We start from the raw sequence: 25,801 nt of genomic DNA on the forward strand, positions 1-25,801 counted from the left end.
TCAACATCCTGTACAAGGACACCATGGAGAAGTTAGTAATCAAGCAGAGACAGCTTCAGAACAGCCGGACTGTGTTCCACGACATTGTTCCTGTGCTTTCCTGTTCACCAATCGGCAAGATCCTGATTGACGTCCTCTTTGGGGACAAAGATCACTTCCGAAGAGAGTCTGTTTGGTTTGAGGTGGTAGACCTTGAGAGCCCATACCATGCGCTACTTGGCCGGCCTGCCTTGGCCAACTTCATGGCGGTCCCCCACTACGCCTACCTCAAGATGAAGATGCCCAGTTCCAGGGGAATTCTGACTGTGGCCGGCGACTACCAGAAGTCGTCCGCTTGTGCGGCCGAGAGCAGTCGGCTGGCCGAGTCCCTGGTGATTGCGGCCGAGAAGCGACTCCTTGAGCGAGCTGTGGCGATGGCCGGCAAGCAGCCGGAGATATCGCCCGACCCGAAGGAGTCGGAAGCCGAAGGTTCGTTCAAGCCGGCCAAAGAGACAAAGAAGATACCCTTGGATCCGGAACACCCAGAGAGGTACGCCGTCGTAGGTGCAAACCTCGACAGCAAATAGGAAGGCGAGCTCGTCGATTTCCTCCTTGAGAATCGGGACATCTTCGCATGGTCTCCCAAAGACATGCCAGGTGTGCCGACGGAATTCGCCGAGCACAAGTTACACGTCCGATCTGATGCAAAGCCGGCCAGGCAGCCCCTACGCCGCTTATCAGAAGAGAAGAGAAGAGTTGTCGGAGAAGAGATAGCCCGACTCCTAGCAGCCGGCTTCATTATGGAAGTTTTCTTCCCGGAGTTGCTGGCAAATCCGGTCCTGGTGCTAAAGAAGAACAAGCAATGGCGAATGTGTATTGACTACACGAGCCTCAACAAGGCCTGTCCCAAGGACCCGTTTGCTCTGCCGAGAATGGATCAGGTGATAGACTCCACAGCCAGATGCGAGCTGTTGAGTTTCTTGGATGCGTACTCAGGATATCACCAAATCAAGCTGAACCCGGCTGATAGATTGAAGACCGCCTTCATCATGCCGTTTGGAGCATTCTGTTACCTCACCATGACGTTCGGCTTGAGGAATGCCGGCGCCACCTTTCAGCGTTGCATGCAGAAGTGCCTCCTCAAGCAGCTCGGTAGGAACGCCCACATTTACGTGGACGACGTGGTGGTGAAGACAGAAAAGCGAGGAACATTGCTGGAAGACCTCAAGGAGACCTTTGAGAACCTGCGCCGGTTCCAGATCAAGCTCAACCCCGAGAAGTGTGTCTTTGGAGTACCAGCCAGCCAGCTGCTAGGTTTCCTGGTCTCTGAACGCGGCATAGAATGCAACCCAGTAAAAATCAAGGCCATCAAGAGAATGGAGGTACCTAGCCGACTGCTGGATGTGCAGAAGTTCACCGGCTGCTTGGCGTCCATCAGCCGATTCATCAGTCGGCTGGGAGAGAAAGCTCTCCCCTTATACCAACTCATGAAGAAGACCACTTTTTTCGAGTGGAACCATAAGGCGGACGAAGCTTTCCACCAGTTGAAGAAGATGCTGACTACTCCACCCGTCCTGGTGGCTCTGACTCCCAAGGAACCTATGCTCCTGTACATCGCCGCCACCAGCCGAGTAGTCAGCACAGTCATTGTAGTAGAGCGCAAGGAGGAAGGCAAGGCGCTACCTGTCCAGAGACCAATATATTACCTAAGCGAGGTACTGTCGACCTCCAAGCAGAACTACCCCCACTACCAGAAGATGTGCTATGGCGTGCACTTTGCTGCCAAGAAATTGAAGCCTTACTTTCAAGAACATCCAATCACGGTGGTCTGCATGGCTCCACTTGCCGAGATCATCGGCAGCCGTGATGCCTCTGGTCGAGTGGCCAAGTGGGCCATAGAGCTGGCTCCTTACACCATCTACTACCAGCCCCGCACCGCTATCAAATCACAGGCACTGGCCGACTTCCTCGTCGACTGGGCCGAGACCCAGTACCTGCCTCCAGCACCTGACTCCACCCATTGGCGGATGCACTTCGACGGCTCCAAGATGCGCACCGGCTTGGGAGCCGGCGTCGTCCTCACCTCTCCCAAAGGCGACAAGCTGAAATATGCACTGCAAATCCATTTTGCCGCCTCCAACAACGTGGCCGAGTACGAGGCGCTCATTCACGGGCTCCGGCTTGCCAAAAAACTTGGCATCCGCCGGATCTTGTGTTATGGCGACTCGGACTTAGTGGTCCAGCAGTCGTCTGGCGACTGGGACGCCAAAGACGCAAACATGGCGAGCTACCGTTTCCTCGTGCAGCAACTCAGTGGGTATTTCGATGGGTGCGAGTTCCTCCATGTGCCAAGAAACGACAACGACCAAGCAGACGCCTTGGCACGAATCGGCTCTACCCGCCAAGCAATACCATCTCGTGTCGCCCTCCAACGCCTCCTCAAGCCATCTGTCAAGCCTTCACCAGAATCAGACTCCATCTTTGTGCCGGCTCCTCCCAAAGACGGCGGACCCAACTCCAGAGTTCCGGCTATCGGAACGGGGACTTTGGCAGGCGACTCCAAAGCTGCCACAGTCGAGCCCGGCCCGGGGACTGCGGTGACTGAATTGAAGATTCCAGAACTCGGCCCAAGGATCGACCCAGTCGGCCTGGGGACTTCGTCAGCCCAACAAGCGGTTGTTGACTCCAGCCCGCCGCCTCCCAGCCCAGCCGCCCTTGTCCAATTCGCAGTTCTGATAGTCGACGAAATAGCAGCACCCTCATGGGCCCAGCCCATCCTCAAATTTCTAGTGAACAAAGAGCTACCAACTGATGAGACCTCAGCTCGGCAAGTACAATGCCAGGCAGCAGCCTATACCATAATCAACAGAGAGCTGGTCAGGCGCAGCGTCACTGGTGTCTACCAGCGCTGCGTAGAGCCAGAGCAAGGCCAGGCGATCCTCAAAGACATCCATCAAGGCGAATGTGGCCACCATGCGGCTTCAAGAGCACTCGTCGCCAAAGCTTTTCGACACGGTTTCTTTTGGCCGACTGCCTTGGAAGAGGCCAAGGAGTTGGTCCAAAAATGCAAAGGGTGCCAGAAGTTCAGCTCCAAGCCGCACCAGCTGGCTTCCGCGCTCAAGACCATCCCCATTGCTTGGCCTTTCGCTGTTTGGGGCCTAGACATGGTGGGACCATTCAAAACAGCATGAGGTGGTCTGACTCACCTACTTGTCGCAGTGGACAAGTTCACCAAGTGGGTGGAAGTAAAGCCAATTAAGAAACTGAACGGTCTGACTGCCGTGACCTTCATCACCAATATCACAATTCGGTACGGCACACCACATAGCATCATCACCGACAATGGCACAAATTTTGCCAAAGGCGCCTTGGCCCATTTCTGCGCAACACAGGGCATCTGATTGGACCTAGCATCCGTCGCCCACCCGCAGTCAAACGGCCAAGTGGAGCAAGCAAACGGCCTCATCCTGTCCGGCATCAAGCCTCGGTTGATCGAGCCTCTGGAGCGCTCGGCTGGCTGCTGGCTCGACGAGCTGCCAGCCGTCCTGTGGAGTGTACGCACGACTCCAAACAAGTCAACTGGCTTCACGCCCTTCTTCCTCGTCTATGGTGCCGAAGCCGTCATCCCAATGGACATAGAGTTCGACTCCGCATGAGTCACCATGTACACCGAGGAGGAAGCAGAAGAAGCATGACAAGACAACGTCGATCTGCTGGAAGAGGGCCGGCTGTTGGCACTCAGCCGGTCCAGCATCTACCAGCAGAGCCTGCGCTGATACCACAACAGGAAGGTCAGGCCAAGATCTTTCCAAGAAGGCGACCTTGTATGTAACGCTCTCGATGCGACTATAGCTCCCACGTGTCGAGGCACGACTTAGAGACATAATCGCATTGAAGGCATATGTCACAAGTTAGGCAATCTTCACAACATCCCATGTAATATGATAATAAAAGGGGAGATAACATAGTTGGCTTACACTCGCCACGTCAATCAAGTACATAAATAACATTACATCATCCAAACACTCATGGCCCGACTACGGCGCCAAAATAAAAGAGAACCCAACAAGCGACACGGTCCCGTTCACCCCCAACTGGGCACCACTACTGATCATCGGGAAAGGAAACATATTAACGTTGAGAGTCTTCGTCGAACTCCCACTTGAGCTCATACGCGTCTCCTGGAGCGGAATCATCAGGCCCTGCATCTGGTGTAATAGTAATCTATGAGCCACAAGGACTCAGCAATCTCGCACCCTCGCGATCAAGACTATTTAAGCTTATAGGTAAGGCAAGGTAAATATGAGTGGAGCTGCAGCAAGCGACTAGCAAGTAAGGTGGCTAACTTATTCGCAAAGGAGAGCGAGAAGAGGAGGCAAAGCGCGAGCGAGAAACTAGAGAGCAACCTACGCAAACATTACTCCAACACCGTGTCCACATCCCGGACTCCGCCGAGAAGAGGCCATCACGGTAACACACTCAGTTGATTCATTTTTAATTAATTAAGGTTCAAGTTATCTACAACCGGACATTAAAAAATTCCCATCTGCCCATAACCGCGGGCACGGCTTTCGAAAGTTCAAATCCCTGCAGGGGAGTCCCAACTTAGCCCATGACAAGCTCTCATGGTCAACGAAGGAATAGACCTCCTCCCAAGACGTTCCGATCAGACTCGGTATCTTGGTTACTCAAGACATTTCGAGAGGTTAAAACAAGACCAGCAACACCGCCCGAATGTGCCGACAAATTCCGATAGGAGCTGCACATATCTCTTTCTTAGGGCACACTCAGATTGTCTAAACTTCCGGTAGGCCAGCCCAGAGTTGCCCCTGGTAGCCACCGGCGGTTGACAGTTTGGACCAACACTCAGAGGAGCACTGGCCCGAGGGGGGGGGGTTAAAATAATGATGACCCTTGAGTCTGCAGAACCCAAGGGAAAGAAAAGGCTAGGTGGAAAATGGTAAAACCAAGGTTGGGCATTGCTGGAAAAGCTTTAATCAAGGCAAAATATCAAGGGGTTCCCATTATAACCCAACTGCGTAAGGAACGCAGAATCCAGGAACATAACACCGATATGATGGAAACTAGGGCGGCAAGAGTGGAACAAAACACTAGGCGAGAGGCCGAGCCTTCCACACTTTACCAAGTATATAGATGCATTAAGATAACATGGCAATATAATGATATCCCAACAAGTAAATAAATGTTCCAACAAGGAACGGCCTCCAATCTTCACCTGCAACTAGCAACGCTATAAGAGGGGCTGAGCAAAGCGGTAACATAGCCAATCAACGGTTTGCTAGGACACTGGTGGGTTAGAGGTTTGACATGGCAATCTGGGAGGCTTGCAAGCAAGTGGTAGGCATCGTAGCAATGGCATAGCAAAAGAGCGAGCAAACTAGCATAGCAAAGATAGTAGTGATTTCGAGGGTATGATCATCTTGCCTGCACAGTTGTCAAAGTTGACTGGATCCTCAAAAGCAAACTCAACGGGCTCCTCGTTAGCGGACTCGTCTCCCGGCTCTACCCAAACAAGACAAACAAGCAACAAGGATACAATCAACCACGTGCAAGAACCCAAACAAGACGATGCAATGATGATATGCTATGCGGGATGCAAAATGCAAGATATGACAGGAAATGCATGATCCTGGACTCAACATGGAAATCCAAGTGTGCCACTGGAAAGATGAGACGAAATCGCTTGAAAACGATATAAAGAATGCCGGAATCGGAGTTACGGTTTGGAAATGGCAAGCGATTCAAAAATGACACCGGTCTGCGATTTACAGCAAGTAGGCATCTAAATGCAATGAGATGAACATGCTACTGCACCCAAACATGACAACAAAATACATGGCAGGGATGCACACAAAATGCTTAACAAAAATCTAGCACTGAGCTACAGCCAAATCATCCATTAACAGGTTCAAACAAGTCATGGCAAAAATGCATATGACAAACAGATCTCAGACTTAGTGAAATTAACACTTGTCTGGAATTTCAGATCAGGTAGCCCTCTTCGGAGCAACAAAACTACATGCTACAGGATCTGAACATGGCAAAGTAAAGCATGGCATGGAGCTACTCAAAGAGCTTAACAAAAGTCCCTTAGTGACCTTGAGCCAAAAAGGACCAGAAAATACAATTGCAAGCATGTGAACATAGCAAAAACATAATCAGTTTTCAGACTTGGTGAAAACTGGCACATGCTGAAATATAACTCAAGTAAGCATGTTTACGAGCTCGATGCACTCACTACGGTGCAAGTCATGGCAATACAAGCATACACCCATCAAGAAGGCACAAAATGCAAGCTAGACATGGCAAGAACAATAGCATAGCATGCACGGATCAACTACAACATCACCGGCAAAATTGCAAACAAGTTGACAATCTGCCCAGATTCACAAAGTAGCAAAAGTAGAGCTCGATTGACTCAAGCTAGGGTGCTCCATAATTGCAAACAAAGACATGGATGGATAGAGCACTACAATATTAACAAAACATCCTTACTGATCATCCTCAAAAGAGGCACGGATCACTAGGAAATAACATGAACATATGGCATCATGAAATAAACAGATCAAGGACTTAGTGGAATTACTAAGTCCCTGAAAACAGAATTAGCAAGTGCACCACTTTGCAAGCTTGCACTAGTCACCACACTCATCACAAAAATACATGGGTTGCACCTCTGGAAAGATGACAAAACCCTTAACAAAATACATGTAGAACTCACGGGCATATCATGCACACAATAATCATGGCAAAAATGACAAAAGTGCTAAACGGAGTAGCAGATCTGACAATTAACTCAAGTAGCCCTCTTCTAACAGCATTTCGGGCATCAAGATGAACTCAAATGAAAATGATGCAATGGAATGAAATGATGTACTCTCTGAGATGAACATTTTGATATGCTATATGCATGAATCGGAGCTACGGATGCAATGTTACGAGGCTACGAACATGTGCATATGGACTGAGAATTTCGGGACTTAGGCAAAAAATCAACCTCTAGGGTTTACTGTTCATCGCGAACCGTATCTTGACCGGGCACACAATCCGAGGTCCACCGGAGCTCTCGCCGGAGCTCCTGTTCGCCGGCGCCGGAGGAGAGGCCGAGGCGAGGGGCGAGGCCGGAGGAGGCGGCGGGGCCGGCGGGGCGACGCGGGGCGGGCGGAGGCGGCGGGGCCGGCGACGCGGTCCGGCGACGGCGGCTCGCGGCGAGGCGAGGTAGCAGGCGGCCTCGGGCGGCGGCGGCTGCCGGCGGACGGAGCGGGAAGGCGGCGGAGCGGCGCGGCGTGCGGGCGGAGAGGCGGCAGCGGCGCGGATGGGCCGGGCGGGCCCGCTGTGGGCTCGCCGGGCCGCGGCGGCGGAGGGAGGCGGCGAGACACGTGGCGCCTTCCGGTTGGCGCGGGCGGTGGGGCGGACAAAGTCCGGCGGCGGGATTTTTGTCTGGCGTGGCGCGGGGACGATTTCTAGGGTTTCGCCCGGGATTTGGAATGTGGGGATCTATATATAGGGGTAGAGGGAGCTAGGAGAGTCCAAATGAGGCGTGGTTTTCGGCCAGGCGATCGTGATCGAACGCTCTAGATGATGGAGCAGAGTTAGGTGGGTTTTTGGGCCAAATTGGAGGGGTGTTGGGCTGCAACACACACGAGGCCTTTTCGGTCCCTCGGTTAACCATTGGAGTATCAAACGAAGTCCAAATGATACGAAACTTGACAGGCGGTCTACCGGTAGTAAACCAAGGCCGCTTGGCAAGTCTCGGTCCAATCCGGAAATGTTTAATCCCCACACACGAAAGAAAGCTAGGAATGGCCACCGGAGGAGAACGAAGCGCCGGAATGCAAAACGAACAACGGGGAAAATGCTCGAATGCATGAGACGAACACGTATGCAGATGCAATGCACATGATGACATGATATGAGATGCACGACGATGACAACAATACACAGAGACAAAACCTGAACCCGAGGAAATAAATATAACTTAACGCTGGAAACGGCAAGAGTTGGAGTACAAATTGGGAAAGTTACCTCCTGGGTGTTACATTGTACTCCGGCTGATCCAGCGAACAGCCGGCCAGCACAAGCTGTCGCCGCCTTGGGAAGGCCCTTTCATCATCAGCAAAGTACTAGGCAACGACTCCTACTACCTGATCAACGCTCAGAAGCCCCGAGCACGCAAGAGGGACGACTCCGGCAAGGAGACAGAGCGGCCATGGAACGCAAATCTTCTCCGAAGATTTTACAGTTGATGCAGTATGTACCACGCTACCCTTTGTATTAAAGTACCAAGACTTCGGGCCCCCCGAGACGAGCTCGGGGACTGCCCTCTTTTGTCTATATGATAAAAATTATGCCTACAAGCATGTTACTCTTTGTCATGCCGCTTGGCACCGGGTTCGATTCGACAAGTCGGCCCGGGGACTTACCGCCTTGCACTATGAAATGCTTCCTGTAGCCGAAAAAGTAGTGTGTAACATCTAAGCCGTCTTCTGTCAGAAGCCGCAGCTCGCAGAGCGACTGTACAGTGGGTAGAGGTAGGTAGAATGGGTGATCGCATGAAAAATGGCTAGGGACTCATAGCGTAAAACATAGCTCAAGACGGCTTCCAAGCCCTTCTGGCAAACTGACTCTCGGACAGTCGGATTGTCGTTTTCTATCCAACTTGCTCAAACAATCTTAAAATCGGCTAAGTACTTGCTTTCCCAAAGTAGCCTAGCACTTGATCTAGCAATAGTCTGCAGAGCGGCTGTCCGATTGGCAAGGCAGGCAACTAGGAGAAAGCGGCAAAGGAAAACAGCCAAAAGAACAATGAGCAAGAAAAGATATATATATATATATATATATATATATATATATATAACACAGGCCCTTGGCCGAATTGTCAAGCAGAGGTTCAGAATACACCCCGCGGGTGGAATTGTGCGAATTAACAAGTTCTTCAAAAGACTACTGAAGCAGATAAAACAAAAGACACAGCGGCAGCTTAGGAGGCGGCAGACGGAGTCGGGGGGGTCGGAGGAGGCGCCAGCGTCAGTCGTCAGGGCGGTCGGCCGGCTAGTCTCGGCTTGATCGCCTCCGGCAGCAGTCGGATCGGTCGCACGCGGCTCGTTGCTGGAGGCGCGGTCGGGCTGAGGCTGGCCATTTGCTCCGTCTTCTGGTGCCTCCGCCTCGCCCTCATCCTCCGCCTCGTCCTCCTCCTCGACGCTGGAGCCAATCACCTCCGCTGAGTCTTCGCCGTAGTCTGGGTTCATCTCAAACCACTCCGGCGGGACCTCCTCGCCGTCTTCAGACCGCTCGGGGACGAAGATGCTCGTGTCGGTGTACTCGGCGATTGCCGCAGCATGCTTGACGAGGGCGTCTTCCGCAGCCGCCAGCTCCGGCTGGGCCTCCGACCGAAGCGTGGCCAACCGGTCTAGATCCAGCCCCAGGTACCACGCCTTGACGAACTCCAAGGCCCGGCGCGCTCCAGCCTGGGCCGAAGAGCCCTTCCAGTCCTCGAGGTGACTAGCCGCGACCTCCAACCAGTTGGCTGTCAGGATGGGGGTGTTCTCGGAGCCTGCATATCCGGCCAAAGGGCGGAGATCACCTGGGCGCCGACGCAGCATCCGGTGAGCCGGCCGGAGGCGAGCCTCGATACTCAAGATGTGCTCATCAAGAGTTCGGGGGGCATCGGCGGCAATCTCTGCACCCTCCGCCCTCCGACTTGCATGATCGGCCTCGATGGCTTGGATAGCGGCCTGAGACTACCCAGGGAAGAAGTCTGCAAAAGACACAAAGAAACAAAAAAGCGAGTCAAAAACCAGGAGTCGGCACGACCTAGGTCGGCGGCTCAAAGAAAGAAAAGAAAGAGACTCACCATCAACGATGTCTTCGATCTCGTGGAAGCCGGAGGACAGCATCGCCTCCTTGTCAGACCAGGAAGAGCGCTCGCTCGTGAACTCGGCCAGGAGGGCGGCCTCCGTCTCCTCCGTCTCCCTCTGCGACTTCGCGAGCAACCCCTTCTGCTCTGCCAACTGAGTGGTCAGCAGATCGCGCTCCGCGGCGAGCTTGCCGCACTCCTCCCCTTTGGTGAGCAGGGCGGAGTTGGCTTCGCTCAACTGCTGTTGAAGAGCAGCGTTGGCCCCTGAAGGAAAGAAAGAAAGACAGCAGTCGTCAATAAAGTAGGTCGCCGGGGAGATCCGGCCCGACTGCTCAGCAGTCGGCCCGAATCTCGGGGACTACAGCCCGCGGGTGCGCTAGCGCGCCCCCGCAGAGGAGAGAAAAAGGAGAAGGACTTACTCCGGCTCTCCGCCAAGTCGGCGGTCCGCTTGCCCAACTCTTCAACATTACGGTTGAAGGCGGTGACGCGGAGGTTGTGGTAGTCCTGCAACAAGCATTTCAGACAAAGTTAGTACCCAGAAGTTCATCAAATTGGAGTTCCAGACCGCCTGCTCAGCAGCCGACCTGAAACTCGGGGACTACACCCAGTGGGTGCACTGGCGCGCCCCCACAGAGAGGAACAAGAAAAATAAAGGCCCAAAGAAAAGACATACCCGGACGGCCGCCCGCGACGCCAGGAACGCCTTGGTGCAGCTCTGGAGGGCGTCGCCCTCAGCGCGGAGCTTCGCCTGGACGTCCAGGAGCGCCCGGTTTAGCGGCCCTGTGCCGCCTCCCCGCACCCACCCAACAGGTGCGGCGCTCGTCGCCTCGGCGTCTGGAGCCGCAGAGCTGGCGGTGCCGGCCTCCAGGGGGCGGGGTGCCGAAGTCGCCTTGTCCAGACGACGGTGCGCTAGCGAGCCGATCTGAAGGAGTAGCCTCGCCACGGCCTCTTCTTCGGTCGGCGGCACCGGAGGGTCCGCTGGCTGCTCGCCTCGCACGCCTTCAGACGACGGTGGAGGCGGCGGCGGAACGTTCGCGCCCAGAGTAGAGGGCTCGCCGCCTTCCCTCTCCTCGACGAGGTTCTCCCCGTCGGCCCCTCCAGTCTGCCCCGTGAACTCCGACGGCGGCGGCGCAGAGTTCAGCAGGGTAACAAGCAAGGCCGCCTGGCGGCGTGCGGCTTCCTCAGCCTGCTGCTTCGCCGCGGCGGCGGCTTTGGCCTCCGCTAGTTTTTTCTTGGCGGAGGCCTCCGCCCTGTCGGCCTCCACCTTCTCCAGACGGAGGGCTTCTTCTTCATTGCGCTTCTCCTGCGCATTCCGCTCTGTCGCCTCCCGGAAGTCGGCAGCGGGGTCTATCCGCCGAGTGGTGGCGGGCGTCCCCGCTGACCCCATGACGGAGGCGGCGGCGACCCGCTCAAGAGAGAGGGGAGCCCTGAAGAAAGAAGGGCGAGCAGAGACTCAGACAAAACACGAAGAAAGAATAAACTTTGAAGTCAGAATACTCACGCAGAGACCAACGGCGGCTTCTTCACTTCCTTACAGAAGCGGATGGCCTTCGCGGCTGCCTCGTCCCGCCGGGTCGCCGCAGCCGAGCCCTTGGGCTTCTTCGGCCGGGTGCCAAACAAAGTCGGCGCAGCCCGGCGCTTCTTCCCGCCGCCTGGAGCGCCCGATGCGGCAGAAGAGCCCGCGCCCGGCTGGCTGGCTCCTGGCCGATGGTGAGGGGCGACTCCTCCCTCGGCGTCGTCTTCAGGCCAGCCGGCGAAGGTAGCCGAGGGCCCAAGTCGCCTGTCGTCCCTCCTCCTCCCTCAGCGTCGTCTTCTAGAGTCGCCGCCCCCAGATCGGGGTTGTCAACGTCGCTCTCCGCCCGATCGGCGGCGAACTCACGGGCCGGCCCCGAGGTGCCGGCTGGTGGGTGAAGAAGGGGATTCTAACCAAAAAGCAGACTGATTAGAACAAGACTCGGCAAGAAGAAGACAATCTAAAGAAATAAAGGCGACTCACCACGGGCGGGGGGTTGGCGCGGGAGTATGGCTCCTTGCCGAATTGCCAGTCCTTCGGGAGCCTGCTGTCCGAGAGGTAGTTCACCATCAGGGCCACCTCTTCGTGAGGCATGTCCTTGGTGCACATCCGACTCGGGTCGCGGCCCCCGCTCATCTGGCATATCAGGTGAGGGCGGCCTTGGAGTGGGAGAACTCGGCGTGAGACGAAGGCGGCCAGCAGGTCCGAGCCAGTCAGACCCTCCGATTGCGTCAGCACTCGTAGTCGCGTGATGGCGCCGGCTCCCACAGGTGTCAGCGACCTGGCCCGGTACGACCAGTTGGGCAGTCTGCCAGCCGGAGGGCCGGCTTCGAAAGCCGGCAGATTAACCCAGTCGCCCCTCGTGGCAACGTTCCTGACATAGAAGTAGGACCGCTGCCACATCTTCACCGACTTCAGCAGCGAGATGGAGGGGAAGTGGTTGTCGGCTCCTGTCCTTCGCACGACGATGAAGGCGTCGCACTGAGCCGGCACGCCCGCGGCCTGGGTGCCGAGCTTGGAGAATAAGAACTCCCCCCAGAGCTCGAGGGTGGGGAGGACTCCAAGGAAGCCCTCGCACAGAGCCACGAAGGCAGACATCAGCACCACTGTGTTGGGGGTGAGGTGGTGCGGCTGGAGGCCGTAAAACTCCATGAACGACCGGAAGAAGCTGCTCGCCAGCAGCCCCAGCCCGCGCAGGTAGTGCGAGTGGAAGATGACCCGCTCGCCCTCCCTCGGGGCGGGGGAAATCTCCCCCTTCGGCGCGAGACGCACCTACATGCGATCCTCGCCGGGAAGCCGACGGGTCCGGTGGAGGAACTCGATATGGTCTTCATGGACCTCGGAGCCGTCCTCGGTGCCGGAGCGCACTGGGGGAGGCGCGGCAGCGGAGGAAGAGCTCATCACGAAGCTGTCGCCGCAGCGTTCGCCGGAGCTTGGGTATGCGGCAAGGCGAATAAGAGAAGAGGAAGCAGGAGAGCGAGGAGCTGCGAGGAGGAAGAAGCGAGGGGTAGTGGGAAGGAGGGGCGCGCGTGCCCCCTCTTCCCCCTACTTATAGTGCTATGGGCTGCGAAGCCGAGGGGGCGGACGTGGGGATTTACTGCGCCCACAGCCCCACGACCCCCACGATCCACGTAAAGTTACTGCGCGCAGTAACTTCACGGGAATCCCAACCGCCTGCCAGGGCCGTAGCGGATCCGCTCGGGCGTCGAGGCGCGGTAGTGGTGGGCCCCGCCTATGGGCCTGTCCCGTCACACGCGTGGGATGGCAGAACGGCCTGGCCACGTGCCCTCGTGTGACAGGCCAGGAACGGGCGGCGGCCTGGAAGCTTAGCTAGCACGCCACTTGAAATCCCGCCGGGACGTTCGAACTACTGAGCAAGTCAGAATTGAGTGAGTCCGAGTTGGGCGAGTCCGACTCCTTCTAGTCAGCCCGGCGGAAGTCAATCAAGACCATGTGTTGCGCCCGGAAAGAGAAACTGCTGAGGCTTCTCGGCCGATCGTCCGCGGCGCCTCACTAGCTTCGGGGACTACTGTCGGAGTAATGGGCCACGGGTAGGCCAACCCGAGCCCCACGACCTTTCAAGACATCGGGGCAGGTTGCACCCCTGAAGACCACAGGGCGAAGAGCTGCCTCCTGGGGAGTCTATGGCAAGGCGGCCGACTGCCTGCTCACGGCCGAGTCCCAGGGACGACTTCCAGAGAAGCCGGCTTTAGGGAGTCGGCCAGCGACTCCAACAAACCGTGACCTCATCAGGGGGACGGGGTAGGGGCGTGGCTACAATGAAGCCCACTCCCCGCCCCTTACCAAGGGCAGGCATGGCTACAACGCGTTGTACTTGGGAAGATCTCCCCGCGGCGTGGCACTGTTGCCCAGCCGGCCCTGACATCAGCACCACTGTACCTGGTCCTGCGCCCATGACGGCTTGTCTGTACGGCCTGGAGGCAACAGGGCCCACCAGCCAGCGAGACCTTGGGAGACGGCGGGAGCACCACCAGTCGGACCCAACGGGAGTCGGCCCGGGGGAGTCGGCCGAGCCCTCCCCCGGGCCCACGCGCCATTAATCAAGAAGAGATGGGGAGTGGCCACAGTGATTGCCCGCCAGGTGGCGGGGCTATTGCCACGACCCCATGACCAAGCTTGCATCATCAGGAGCACAACTACAGTAATCAGCAGCCGGCAAGACCCGCCCGCGGCGGACGCGGCCTGTCGGCTCCGTACCAGACCAGTCGGCGGGGCCCACCAGCCGGCGGCCCCCAGCAGTCGGCGGAGAAGTCGGAGGTTGGAGACACTGACGGCTAGGCCCGTGCCCAGTCACATTACCATTGTACCCCTGGGGGGTAGGCCTATATAAACCCCCCAGGGCACCCATGCAAAGGGTTGGACGCCAGTAGTTCTATACCTCACCAGATAGAGGGAGAGAGCTAGCCTTGCCCTCTCCTACCACCATACACAGCTCAAGGAGCAACCGTGTAAACATTTGACCATAGTGATCATGCGGAGACCCCGCAGAGCAGCAGTAGGGGTATTATCTCCCCGGAGAGCCCCGAAGCTGGGTAAGATTCGCCGGCGTGCATGTCTTCGCCTCATCCCGTTTCCAGGCACCGGCGACGTTCTACTTGCCCCCACCATGATAAGCCATCCGTTGGCATATGTCGCACCAAACCCCCGACAGCTATCTTCATGATGTAGATCTACTTTTTTTTCTCCCTAGCTCGCTCCAACAACGTGCACATGCACTTTTTGTGGCCTAGCTAGATCTATGTATGTTTGTGGTGTTGCATGTGTTTGTGGTGTTGCATATATGTTTGTGTTTGCAGGTACCGGTATTTGAAATGCGATAGTTGCCAATATTTTGCCGGAATGTTGATTCATTTCCGTTTCGGCGAGAATTTTGGCACTATGCATTCTTTTTGGTCCTATTTTTAGGGAAGGTCATGCCAAATTTTTTCTTGGTTCTAAAATATCGTTTTGCTCTACCCCGCAGGCGACCATGGTTCGCACGATGACCGAAGGCATCATGAATAGGTTTTTGAGCTCCGCGAAGGCCGAGATGCTTGAAAAGAACGAGACGGAGATAAGATGTCCGTGTCGAAGATGCAAGCTGAAGAGCCTTATTGCGGACCCGGATTCCGGGCAGGTGCGGGACCACCTGCTCTTGCGTGGTTTCATAGATGGCTATCGGTGGCAAGGTGGTGAAGATGACTATGAAGTCGTCCATGGGGGCCGGGCTAGAAATGAGGAAGGGCAACAAGACAAGTACCACCGCGGCGAGGGCGGGCGAGAAGACGAAGAATCTCCAGGACATGATCACGACGGTGATGCTGTACACAGTCATCATGTAGAAGATGTCGTACATGATGATGAGGAAGATCAAGACGAAGGGCATGATCATGAAGATGAAGATGACAGAGCAGACGACGATGGAGGCTGGGTGCAGGACCCTCATATTCAAGAGCTGCTTCTCAAGCAGACGGATAACGCAAGAGCTGCCGCCCGAGAGAAAGCCAAGCTGGATCAACTGGAGATAGACGCGGTTACTCCATTGTATGAAGGATGCAGGCCCGAGGATACCCGCCTGAAAGTAACGCTCATGGCTCTGGAGATGAAGGTAAAACACAAAATGACCGATGCATGCTTCGACGAGAACATGTCGTTCTGGCACGAACGTCTTCCCAAGGGGAACAAGTGCCCGACCAGTTTCGAGGAGGCGAAGAAAATCGTGTGTCCTCTGGATTTACCGCACGTGAAATACCATGTCTGCATGAACAATTGCATCATTTATTGGCACGAGCACGCGGAGTCTACCATATGTCCGGTGTGCGGCGTCACTCGATACTAGAAGAGGAAGAAAGCTCCTCGAAAATCGGTGTGGTACTTTCCGATCACTCCTCGTCTGCAGCGGTATTTCGCGGACCCTAAGGTAGCAAAGCTCCTGCGTTGGCACGCGGATAGGGAGGAGAAGAAGCGGGAAGATGAGGAAAATGATCCAGAGATAAATAAAAAAGACAAGATGCCGAGTCACCCTAAGGATGCGGGCCAGTGGCAAGCGTTGAACTTCGAATATCCAGAATTTGGGAAGGATCCAAGGAACATCGTGCTGGGCGTGAGCACCGATGGAGTCAATCCGTTTGGCAGCCAGAGAAGCACACATAGCACCTGCCCTGTGTTTGTGTGGATGTACAACCTTCCCCCCTGGTTGTGCATGAAGAGGAAGTACATTCACATGAGTATGCTAATTGAAGGGCCGAAACAACCAGGGAACGACATCAATCTGTATCTGGGGCTGCTGAAAGAGGAGCTAGACACGCTGTGGAAAACGCCAGCCAATACGTGGGACGCTGCAGAGAAAGAATATTTCCCTATGAGAGCCGCACTGCTCACGACGGTGCACGACTATCTCGGTTACGGATATCTCGCGGGGCAGGTAGTCCACGGATTTTCTGGATGCGTAAGGTGCATGGATGACACAACATATCGCTAGCTAGATAGAGATCCCGGGTCTTCGAAAACCGTGTTCGTGGGACATCGAAGGTGACTTCGCGATGATGACCCATGGAGGAAACGCAAGGATCTGTTCGATGGTGAAACTGAACCCCGAAAACGCCCGCGTACGAGGAGCGGCGAGGAAATAGACGAGCTGTTGAAAAATTGGAAAGATTGCCCACTGCCGGGAAAGAAGCAAAAGGCGCCAGAGCTGGGAAAGAAGCGAAAGGCGCCAGAGCCGCTGCTGAAGGTATGGAAAACGAGGTCTGTTTTCTGGGACTTGCCGTACTAGAAGATCCACCATGTGCCTCACAGCCTTGATGCCATGCATATCACGAAGAACGTGTGCGAGAGTCTGCTTGGTACCCTGCTCAACATGACAGAGAGGACCAAAGATGGGCCGAAAGCAAGGGAAGACTTGAAATCAATGGGCATCAGGCAGGAGCTTCATGCTAATGATGATGATGATGATGAGGCGAAGCAAGACACAGAAACTCGTCGCAAAGGCAAAAGGCCAAGAAGACCAGAAGTGAGTACCCTCCCGCGTGCTTCACTCTAAGTCAGGAGGAGATCGAGCAGTTTTTCACCTGCCTCGTAGGAGTAAAACTTCCTTACGGTTATGTGGGGAAGATAAGCAGATACCTAGACCCAGCGAAGCAGAAGTTCAGCGGGATGAAGTCTCACGACTGTCACGTGCTGATGACGCAGATACTTCCAGTTGCAATCCGTGGGATCATGGACGCGCACGTCCATGAAACGCTATTTGGCCTATGCAACTTTCTTGACGTCATCTCTCGGAAGTCGATTGGCATGAGGCAACTCAGAAGGCTACAGGAAGAGATCGTGGTGATACTATGCGAGCTTGAGATGTACTTCCCGCCCGCATTCTTCGATGTTATGGTGCATCTGCTGGTCCATATCTTGGAGGATATCATCCAACTCGGGCCGACGTTCCTGCACAGCATGATGCCGTTCGAAAGGATGAATGGTGTCATCAAAGGATACGTTCACAACATGTCACGTCCAGAGGGAAGTATAGCCAGGGCTTTCTGACCGAAGAGTGCATCTCCTACTGCACGAATTATCTAGGCATCGAGAACCCCGTTGGTCTGCCCGTCAACAGGCACCTCGACAGGCTCGCTGGATGGGGTCACCGTGAGGGTCGCCGCGAAATGCATGTCGACTTCGAGGGTCGACTCGCCGACTTTGAAAGAGCAAACCTAGTCGCGCTACAACACATAGACGTGGTCGATCCTTGGGTGGTAGAGCACAAAACCTTTATTAAGAAGACGTACAATGACCGAGGCCAACAGAGGACGGACGGAGATATAATCAAAGAGCACAACTCATGTTTCACGCATTGGTTCAAGCAAAAGCTTCTGTCGTACCCTTTACATGAGGATTCTTCCGCGGAAGAACAACTCATATTCGCCTTGTCACAGGGCGCCGAGCACAACCTGATGACCTATGAGGCATACGATATCAACGGCTACACATTCTACACAGAGAACAAGGACATGAAGAGCGATGGTTATCAGAACTCCGGGGTAACGATGGAATCCTACACCGGTAACGACAAGGACAGATACTACGAAAGGATCGAGGAGATCTGGGAGCTGAGCTACGCCGGAGAGAAGGTCCCGATGTTTCGTGTCAGATGGGCCAAGAGCGTCCTAAAAGAAGACCGGTATTTCACCACCATGGTTATACCCGAAGCCAAATCCAAGACCGCGGGCGCAAACGTCACCGCGAAAAATGAGCCATGGGTACTGGCTTCCCAAGTGGACCAATGCTTCTTCATTACCGACCCGTCAAAGCCCAGTCGTGTTGTCGTGAGGAGAGGCAAAAGGAAGATCATCGGAATGGATGGAGTAGCCAATGAGCAAGACTTCGACAAGTATAGCGACCCGAAGATCGAACATGACGACGACGATGAAGTAGCAGCACACACCACAAGAAGAAGCAGGACCACCCTACCTAAAGGACGTTCGTTCCACAGAAGAACTCCATTTGCGAAAAAGAAGGCCAAGAAGATTGTGAACAGATTGCTAGCTAAGATCGATTGTATTTAAATCGCAGTCTTCATTTCTCGATTGTATTTCATGGGCACTTTTTGATATCATGAATATTTTTAAATTTCACGGGCACTTTTTGAATTCATGAGGACACTCGATCTCGATCCCCCTCCACCGCCGCCGACGAGCACCCGGCCCCCTGCACCCTCCCCCGCTCCACCACCGCCAACGGGCACCCCTCGCACCCTCCCCCGCTCCACCGCCGCCGCCGATGATATTTTCAAGTAAATAATTTGAACATATTTTTCAAAAAATTATTACTGTTTTTATAAAAAATATTACTGTTATGATTTAAACAAGTTTGAACATATTTAAACACAAATAAATATCAAACAGCATTTAAAATGCAAAAAAATATTGCGAAGCCTAGGAATCGAACCCAGGACCTCCTGGTGTGTGTGCTGCGTGCTGACCAGTCGGGCTAGTGGGCGGGTTCTGATGTGGATTGGGTTAGGTGCAATATAACCTGTGCTCGAACTATAATAAAAAAATTCTAATGGCGCACCGCTGCGGGGTGCGCCATTGCTATCTAAAAAAAGATTTCTAATGGCGCACTGAGCTGTGGTGCACCATTAGTAAGCTTCCTCTAGCTATCCTCCCTCTCCCTCGCCAGATCCCCTTTAACCCTCTCTCCCTCGCCACCAGATCCACCCGCGCGCTGCCCCGACCCACGACGCCGCCGCCCCGACCCTCACCGGACTCCGCCCCGCCGCCCCCGCGCCCTCGCGCCCCCACCCCCGCCGCCCCGACCCTCGCCGGACTCCACACCCCCGCCGCCCCCGCGCCCCCGCGCCCCCACCCCCGCCACCCCGACCCTCGCTGGACTCCTCCTCACCGTCAGCGCCGAGCAGCGACGCAGCACCGTACGCCCCCGACCCTCCTCCTCCCCTTGCCCCTCCTCCTCCTCCCCTTGCCCCCCGCCTGCGCAGCTGACGGCCCCTTCTCTGTCTCGCAGGGCAAGGTCTCCGGTGCCTCTACCGTCTACGACGTCTGCGCCTTCTTCCACCTTCGGCCACCGTGGCCTCACCGTCTATGGAGGTATCTGCTCCTAAGATCTCTGCGTCCCGCTCCCCTTGGCCCTCCCGGTTCTTCTCCACTAAGGTGCGTTTCTCCATGCCCCTTTCTCCGCCGTTCTAGGGCTTAATAGATCTCCTATGATATATGACTTGTTTATGAAGATTTTGATGTGTTATGCCTTGTTCTTGTCTGTACATTTGCGCCCTTCTAGGGCTTAACTTGCTTATGAATACATCTCCCATTGATTTTGATGTAGTTTTAGAGTGGCTAGTATGTATGTAGTGGAGCTAGCAATAGCAGCTGCTTCTACGGCACCTTCTAATGGCCAACTCATATGCCCTGCAATTTGCTCATGATTATTATTTATCTCACATCACCTTCTCCTCTTTGCTTGCCATGCACTCCCAGCTCCGTCATTGCGACCGCATAATAGTCCGCGGGTGATACAACATGCTCAAATTCAGTAATTAATCAGTATATATATACCATAAGAGAAGTCTCAAAGATTGGGACTATCTTGCCTTATGTTATAAACTTTGAACTATATACATGACTTCTATTTTATTTTTGAAATTCACAGAGTTAGGACTATCGTGTGGATGATGCTAAACAGAGATAGGAGTAGTAGTGGTGGCCATCTAGTTGGACCACTACTGCTAGGACTTGCTCCAGATTTTAGGATTTCTTTTCTTTTAGGATTTATTTTCTTCTAGGACTAGGTTTTTATTATTTTTCTGTTGTGATTGTTTTTTGAGCTCTTTCTTTTTCATTTCCTACTATCCTTATCCTAATTATCTTAAATTGTTATGATGTGTGTAACATGATTAGATCTTGGATTTGCTAGTGGACTTTGGGAGTTTCTTAGCCAGCTTGGTGACTCCATATTTTCACTATTTTAGCAAGTCTTTTGTAAGCATTAAACTTTCAGCACTACATTTCTATCTTATGTGTACATCTGTTTGCTTCCAATTGCTATATATGTATTGTTGTTACTAAAAATGATGAAGCTCCTGTCAATTGCTATACATATATATGTGTATGATGATCCTCCTTTCCTGCAGTAGTATAACTAGGATATAAAGCACATTGAACTAACAATCTTGTATGGTGCCTAAACTACAATGATTCAGGAACATCAGATGACATAGCATGTGGATATTGACATAGGATGAGTAGATTAATAAGTGAGCCAAAAGTGATGATTGTTGTTGCTTTTATTTACCTCTAAAATCCCCCAGTGGGTGGGCTTAGCCGCGAATCCGTTTCGCCTAAGTTCGAAAGAAAATCCTACCGAGTGGTGAGCAATCCTCCCACTCAGGGGCTTAGCTGCTGTCTAGTACTCACCTAAGTTCTCTCACTTGGAGACTTAGCTGCAGTCCAGTACTCGCCTAAGTTTGAAAAAATCCCACCGAGTGGAGAGCAGTCCTCCCACTCGGGGGCTTAGCTGCAGTCCAATACTCGCCTAAGTTCTCTCACTTGGAGAATTAGCGGCAGCCCGGTACTCGCCTAAGTTTGAAAAAATCCCACCGAGTGGAGTGCAACCCTCCCACTCGGGGGCTTAGCTGCAGTCCAGCACTCGCCTAAGTTCTCTCACTTGGAGACTTAGCTGTAGTCCGGTACTCGCCTAAGTTTGAAAAAATCCCACCGAGTGGAGAGCAACCCTCCCACTCGGGGGCTTAGCTGCAGTCCAGTACTCGCCTAAGCTCTCTCACTTGGAGACTTAGCTGCAGTCCGGTACTCGCCTAAGTTTGAAAAAATCCCACCGAGTGGAGAGCAATCCTCCCACTCGGAGGCTTAGCTGCAGTCTAGTACTCACCTAAGTTTAAAAAATCCTACCGAGTGGAGAGCAACTCTCCCACTCAGGGGCTTAGCTGCAGTCCAGTACCCGCCTAAGTTTAAAAAATCCTACCGAGTGGAGAGCAACCCTCCCACTCGGAGGCTTAGCTGCAGTCCAGTACTCGCCTAAAGTTCTCTCACTCTGGGACTTAGCTGCAGTCCGGTACTCGCCTAAGTTTGAAAAATCCTACCGAGTGGAGAGCAATCCTCCCACTCGGAGGCTTAGCTGCAGTCTAGTACTCGCCTAAGTTCTCTCACTCGGAGACTTAGCTGTAGTCCGGTACTCGCCTAAGTTTGAAAAATCCTACCGAGTGGAGAGCAATCCCCTCACTCGGGGGCTTAGCTGCAGTCCAGTACTCGACTAAGTTCGAAACATATCCCTATCCACAAGGACGGCGAGGTGCAGGTCAACTGCAACCTTCTCCTTCGGAGCTACGACACAAGTACAACGTGCGCTCCGTCCCTATCCGCAAGGACGACGAGGTGCAGGTCGACTGCAACCATCTCCTTTGGAGCTGCGACACAAGTACAACGTGCGCTCCATCCCTATCCGCAAGGATGACGAGGTGCAGGTCGACTGCAACCATGTCCTTCGGAGCTACGTCACAAATACAACGTGCGCTCCATCCCTATCCGCAAGGACGACGAGGTGCAGGTCGACTGCAACCTTCTCCTTCGGAGCTACGCCACAAGTACAACGTGTGCTCCATCCTATCCACAAGGACGACGAAGCGTAGGTCGACTGGGGTCGCCACCTCAGAGCAGCATCTCCAGCACAAAGACTATTCCGAGCAGAGAACAAAGTCCACTTGAAGGCAAAATGCAAGCATAGTCAGAAATAAACCAAATTCGGATAAATCCTAAGGTTCCAAGCAGCAAACCAAAAGTATTCGAGCATCAAGCCCGAAGGAGTTTAACAGTTACAGCAACCACTCGGCATTCCGAGGCAAATTTATAGCAGATTCAAGTCTCATAAGTTTGTTCACTCGGCAGGAGGAGGGCTGGCAGGCTCGACGAATTCGTCCAGGTCGATCCCATCTGCGATCCGAGTAGCAGCAGCGATGAAAGTTTCCATGAAGGACTGGAAGTCATGCTTTTTTTATGTTAGTGACCTTGATCGCAGCCAGGTTGTCTTCACGAGCCTCCTTGTAGTGGACTCGCACCAAGGACAACGCCACGTCAGCACCACACCGGGCGGAGGACTTCTTCCATTCTTGCACTCGGTCAGGGATCTCGTTCAGTCGAGCCATCAGGGATTCCAGGTCATTTTGAAGCGTCGCCCTTGGCCAAAGCGATGAGTCGATTTGGGAGACTACCTCCTTCAGGCGCACGAGGTAGCTTGTGGTGCTGGCGATACAGGACTCCAGTCGGAGCACCTTCATTGCAGTTTCATCGCAAACTAGAGAAGCGATAGGGTCCAGACCCGTCTCGACCTTTCCAGTTTCCTCGTCAAAGTCTTGGCAGAATTCTGCAGCCAAAAAATAGTGAGTCGACCGAGCAGGATCCGTTCGCAAGCATCAACACAGTCGGTTTAAAAGAAATACCTTCCAGCGCGAGATAGAGCTTCTTAGCAAGAGTCCTCAGATAAGATTCTGTGTCATTCCTCTTGCGGATCGCGGACTCCAGTTTTTCATTCAGGGCAACCTTGTCCTTCTTCAGACTAGTCACTTCATGATTGGATTCATTGAGGCAAGATTTCAGCCTGTTCACCTCCCCTTCCAGCGCTCCGACTGAAGCCAGCTTCTGGTCTGCGAGATCAGTTTTATCTTGGGCTGCTTTTTGCACGGCGGCGAGGTCCGAGTCCTTCTTCTCCAGAGCCAACTTCATTTTCTCTGCAAAAGAAGCAATCGAATCAAATAAGAAATCAAAGAAATATATTGAAAGAGAGTCGACAGGTAGTTACCTTCCATACCAGCAGCTTCGTCTTGAGCTTTCTTCAGATTCTGCTGGGCCAATTCCAAGTCGAGGTTGAGTTGCTTCTGCTTCTCCTCAAGTTTAGCAAACTTGGAAATAAGAGTACAAGACTTCTGCAGAAGGCAAAAGACGGGTCAGTCGACAAGATCAAAGGTTGTTTATTTCCGAGTGAATAAAACCTAAAGAAGTCACTTGAGACCCTAGCCGACTGCACACAGTTGACTGTAGTCTCGGGGACTACACCCAGCGGGTGCACTTGGCGTGCCCCCGCTGATTAAAACCCAATTCGACCGGTCCACCCGGATCAAGTCAAAAAAAGCTGTTCAGACCCCAGTCGACTACCAGCAGTCGACTGCGGTCTCGGGGACTACACCCAGTGGGTGCACTTGGCGTGCCCCCACCGGTTCAGATCCTACTCGACCGGTCCACCCGAGTCGAGTAGAAGAAAAGAAAGGAAGGTAGAACTCAGACCCCAGTCGTCTGCCAGCAGTCGACCGCGGTCTCGGGGACTGCACCCAGTGGGTGCACTTAGCGTGCCCCCACCGTTTCAGATCCTACTCGCTCAGACCGAGTGGAAGAACGCAACTACCAAAGACAACAAAATACCCAGTGGGTGCTCTGATCCGACGCAAACAACAGGAGATTGTGTAGAAGAAAAATTTTCGGGTAGCATATCCTGATAGAACAAGAGCAGTCAAAAAGTCTACTTACCTGGACATTGGCCCGGAGAGCAGCGTAGCGTTGTAGGCAGCCTGGCTATTCTCATGCACCGTCTTCATCTGCTCCATCATCATGTCAGCCTGTCGGATGGCTTCCGCAGCCGCTTCTGACTGGTTGTCCGGGACGGGGTAGCTGGTGAAGAAGAGAGCAGACGACCTAGGTGTGGCAGCTTGGAGCTCCGTGGCGTGGAGTTGGACGACTGAAGAAATCACCGGTGTAGTCGACAGTGCGGGGTGCTCACTCGACAAGGGTGTAGCGAAGGTTACAGAGGCCCTGCCCGCGTCTTCAGGTTGACGGACGGGTGGTGTTGTTGTTGGCCCTTGCTGAGACATCTTGCCAGCTTCTACCTTCTTGCTCTTCCTGGGCTTAAGAGCCACATCTTCATTGTCATCTGGAAGATCGATGACGTTGGGTGGAGCTGCAAGACAGATCGTTCGACCCCAAGTGAACCACTAGAAGGCAATCTACCAAGGAATCAAGAACAAGATCATAAGAGTTTCTACCTGGGTTAGAGGTAACCGCGTCTTCCATCTCCTCGTCTCGATACTAGAGGGAAGAGGTTCCCGATGTAGCAACACTGCAAGTGTCCGTACTCAGTCGGTTACGTGTTGTTGCTCGAGTCGACGAAAGGAACAAGTTAGATGATTACCCGGAGATGGTAGGAACGGTCACTTTGATCCTGGGCAAAGCCTTGGGCAGTTTGGAGGAGGTGGCCTTCGGTGCTTTTGGAGCTGGAGGCGGCACAACCTTGGGCTGCTTTGGGGCCTTCTCAATCGGCGCTGGAGAAGACGTCCGGGGGCGCTTCGAAGACTGCCCAGTCGGCGTGGTCGCCAGGTCCGGGGTGCTCGCCGGGTCGTGTGCGTTCTTGGATCTCCTCTCTCTGCGAGGAGGCGAGTCGACTTCTTCGTCATCGCTCGAGTCGTCGCTCTCCTCGTCCTCCTCTGCATCCGAGTGCCACTCGCCGCTCTTGCCCCCGCTTGCTCCCTCCTCGACATCTTGCTCCTGCACTCCGTCGGGCATCGAGCACATGTCAATGAGAGCCTGAAAGAACAATGAGCAAAAGGAGTACAGTCGACCATCAACAAGGTGTCACACAGTGAATCGGAAAGATATTTGAGAAAAAAGAATCATACCTGCTCCGGCTGGCGCGAGTGGTCGAATGGAATCACCCTCCTAGACCCCCGGGGGTTGTCTTTGTTGCTCGTGATTCCCATCAGCCACTTCTCCAAGATGTCCTCACTGACATCCTCCGAGTGAATCCGAGTGGAGTCCTCGAGTCCAGAGTACATCCACATCGGATGATCATGGGCCTGGAGCAGTTGGATGCGTCGACCGAGAAAGACCTCCAGCAGGTCCATCCCAGTCACCCCGTCGCGAACGAGTTGGACGACCCACTCGACCAACACCTTGACCTGCGCCTTTTCTTTGGGAACCACCTTCAAGGGGGAGGGCTTCTCCACTCGAGCCAGTGAAAAGGGAGGAAGTCCGATCGACTGACCCGGGGTCGGCTGATCCTTGCAGTAAAACCAAGTCGACTGCCAGCCGCGGACCGAGTCGGGAAGGATCATCACCGGGAAGGTGCTCTTGTTCCTCATCTGGATCCCCAGGCCCCCGCACATCGGATCACGTGCGTCCTCTCATCACTCGGATTGGCCTTTTTGACCGACTGGGAGCGACAGGTGAAGATATGTTTGAAGAGGCCCCAGTGCGGTCGACAGCCCAAGAAATTTTCACACATTGACACAAAAGCAGCCAGATAGACTATGGTGTTTGGAGTGAAGTGGTGGAGCTGAGCCCCAAAGAAGTTCAAAAAGCCCCGAAAGAAAGGATGGGGAGGCAGAGAAAATCCGCGATCGACATGGGTGGCGAGGAGAACGCACTCACCCT

This window comes from Triticum urartu, chromosome 7A, assembly GCF_056163025.1.
Source record: "Triticum urartu cultivar PI428250 chromosome 7A, HENAU_Tu73, whole genome shotgun sequence".
Taxonomy (NCBI): domain Eukaryota; kingdom Viridiplantae; phylum Streptophyta; class Magnoliopsida; order Poales; family Poaceae; genus Triticum; species Triticum urartu.